This window comes from Echinops telfairi, unplaced genomic scaffold, assembly GCF_000313985.2.
Source record: "Echinops telfairi isolate 266 unplaced genomic scaffold, ASM31398v2 ScPeMD7_70;HRSCAF=299, whole genome shotgun sequence".
Classification (NCBI taxonomy): Eukaryota; Metazoa; Chordata; class Mammalia; order Afrosoricida; family Tenrecidae; genus Echinops; species Echinops telfairi.
Genome location: NW_022103968.1, coordinates 67,130,591 through 67,133,594, shown reverse-complemented (window position 1 = coordinate 67,133,594; position 3,004 = coordinate 67,130,591). Strand labels below are relative to the sequence as shown.

Sequence of the window (3,004 nt, the reverse complement as noted above, 5' to 3'; positions counted from 1 at the left end):
ACCCCGCCCGCCACAATCCCCGCCCCAGGGGTACCTGCCTCCGCCCTGGGGGGCTCAGCTGGCAGCCCTCGGGGAAGGGCCGGGATGCCGGTGTCCAGGAGAAGATGGGGGACGCCTAGGCCGTTTGGGGAGGCAAGTGGGCCTGGGACAGAGGTGCAGGCTTCGCCAACGTGCCCCCCTCCCGTCGCCGTGGGCCCCAAACTTAGCCTTCCACGCGGGCCTTACGCCCTCGAGTGAGTGCAGCAGTTTTGGGGTGGAGGGCGCTTCGGGGGCTACCCTGGACAGAAGAGGGAGAGTGACATTCAGCGACTGCGGACAGGGCACAGCAGCAGCATCCTTGGGTGGGAGTGGGATGTCAGACGCGGGCTGGAGTGGAGGAGCTGCCCCTGAAGATGCCCTCTCCCGGACGACCTGGCCTGTGAGAAGCTGTCGAGCTCTGAGCTGCGTTCTGAGTGTTCTCTTGGGTGTTGTAGCTGATGGCAGAGGTGCTGGGGGGTCGAGGGAAGACACCGAGTTGGGGGGTGGGGGAGCGTTCCCCCTCTCCAGCCAGTGCCTGAAGGAAGGCTGATGGCGAAGTTCGGTTTTCCTGGCTCCCCCTGGGCCCCCCGAGTTCCTGAGGCCCAGATTAGGGAGGATGGGGGCTCCTCCGAGTGCCTGGTGGAAGCCACGCATGCTGCACCTTCAAAGCGCGTACCTACTTTCCTGAGATAGGTGGAAGGCGAGCAAGGAAGACTAAAGAAAATAGAAAAAAAATAGTCTTAAGAAATGGCTCCTATGGAGTTTGAGCTTGAAGTTTCCCTTCCCCATGCTCCACTTCTTCAAGAAGAGAGCTATGGCTTTAAAAAAGAATAACCAAGTTTCCGGCATGGTGGCCTGGATGGAAAACCACTTGTTAGAGTGGTCTCTCTCTGGAGTGAGGGCAATCTTGGGGCCCTGGTGGGGTGGTGCAGGGTGCCAGGGAGAGGAGGCACTAGACTTCCTGCCCTGGTAGACTCCTGCATCTTCATGCCACTAACACTGAAGCAGCAGCAACAACTCCCCATTACAAATAACTGCAAACGGTGTAGATACTTTGTTAGAGCAACTTATCTTAGACAAACAAAAACAAGCAGCCTAGCCCTGTCGGTAAATAGAGAAGACCAAATACACACTCACTTTTCAAAGGTTGTCTGCTGCTTAAGGGTGTGAGTTCCCTTACTTATATGCTTCTTGACAGCGAGATGAGAAAGGAGCTAAGGCAAAGGGCACAGGGAGAGATGAAAGGATAGAAAAGGGAGTAGGGGAGCAGAGAGTTGTAATGCTACACTCAGAACTGTCATAATTTCCATTATAAATCCCCTTTTATAGGTGTTTTATTGCTTGGTTGTTAGCTTTTAAAATACAAATCTCACTAGATCAAATCTTGGCATTCAAAGGCCCAACCCAGGAAAACAAAACACAAGGAAAGTTCAGCCATCCTTTTGGCAACTTTTAGGCTACATTACTGATAAAAACAAACTGCCGATTTGGTTCCTCAGTCTCCCTATCTCTTTTATTTAGTTTCTTCAGTAGCTGTTCAAAGCAAAATTTTATAAGCCATTAATTCATAACCCAGTCTGGTTCATTTAGATATTTCAAAGAGAGGGACATTTATAAAGTGCCTTTTATAATGCAGGTGCTGGGAATTTATTTCTCTTAAGAAGTTACCAAATAAATTTAGGACTCCGAGCATGCTCTTCTGGCCTTTATGTTCTCACACACATACACATGCTCTTTACTTTGCAAATTACATTTGAGTTACCCAGACTTTTTTAAAATCTCAAGCAGTTAAAAAAAATTAAAACCCCACGTCTTTGTACTTAAATCAAAGTACATCAAGAAAGCAGCCCAAAACAAAACTCCACATTTAAGATATATTCAACCAATGAACTGTGGGGGTTAATAAGCATCTAACACTCATTACCAGTGAGTTAGCCACATAGATTCCTAATTCATCAAAAAATGGAGACATCTTAGACCCATTTCTAGGGTGTTTTTTACCTGAACTAGGGTTCCTCTAACCACAGGAGCCAGTGAATGCAGAAGAGAAAAATATCTTTATCAACATCTTAAAATTGGTTTTTGAGGTTCTGTTCTTAACTCTCTTAACGGGTGTTTAAAGGAAAAGGAGTATGTTGCCTTGTCACTGATAAGTTGATAACTCCCCTATAGGGTTACTTGTCTTTTGAGAAACCCTAGTTATTCAGATAAAAAGGACTGCAACGGGGAACAAGAGACATCGCCATATACTTAGAGCTTACCCCTAAATCTCTTATCTGTGGCATCTCAGGTCCTCTCTGGTGCTAACCAACACAAATGAGAAGTTAACCTAGATGCTTACATTGAAAGCCAAGAATGGTGCAAAGTTTGCAAGCCCAGTGTGTTGGAGGATTATGAATTGAGAGCTTTTATCTGACCCATTGTGATAGGTACAAGCCCGCAGCTAAAGTTTGTGTGAGAGCTGATCGCTGGCGGCGGCCGCAGGATTTAGGGGTGGGCGCGGGCGGGCGGGCGCGCGCGCGCGGGGGGGGGCGGGCACGCGCATTTAAAACTCGAGGTTCTCAGTCTCCAGATCCCGCGGTGGAGCGCGCGGACGGGCGCGCCGCCCGGAGCGTTCCATCCTGCCCCCTCCTCCACCCTCTCTCCCGTCCCGTCCCGGGCGAATACTCACCCGCCCTCTGGCTAGCACCCTTACCCCCGCAACACCCTTATCCTGCAAGCCCTGGACCGGGTGCAAACAGAACGATGTCGCTGCAGCCTCCTCGCTACCCCATCCCGAGGGGGATCAAGCCCTTTCCCGCCGGGCGTGCACACACACATACACACACAAACCCAGCCCCCCGGCTCCACACTCGCCGTGTCTGCAAGCACGTGCACCGTCCGCCGCTGCCTCCGACCACCCGGGTCCCCAGCTAACCTCGCCTGCAGCCCGGCCAATCGCTGCTGCCCTTTGTTGCTGCAGCCCGGGTCTCCCCGCTGCCTTCCT

At 51.3% G+C, this 3,004-nt stretch overlaps 1 protein-coding gene across 3 annotated transcripts in view; it reads right to left on the bottom strand.

Moving 5' to 3' along the window:
• KAT6B (lysine acetyltransferase 6B) overlaps positions 1 to 3,002 on the bottom strand; it is a 268,823-nt gene extending 265,821 nt beyond the window's left edge. For all 3 annotated transcript variants that reach the window (XM_004701185.3, XM_004701187.3, XM_045291271.1), the window contains exon 1: positions 2,936 to 3,002. The gene's annotated coding sequence lies outside the window, so the exon portion shown is untranslated. The remainder of the gene's footprint in view (positions 1 to 2,935) is intronic.
• Between the last annotated feature and the right edge of the window lie 2 nt (positions 3,003 to 3,004).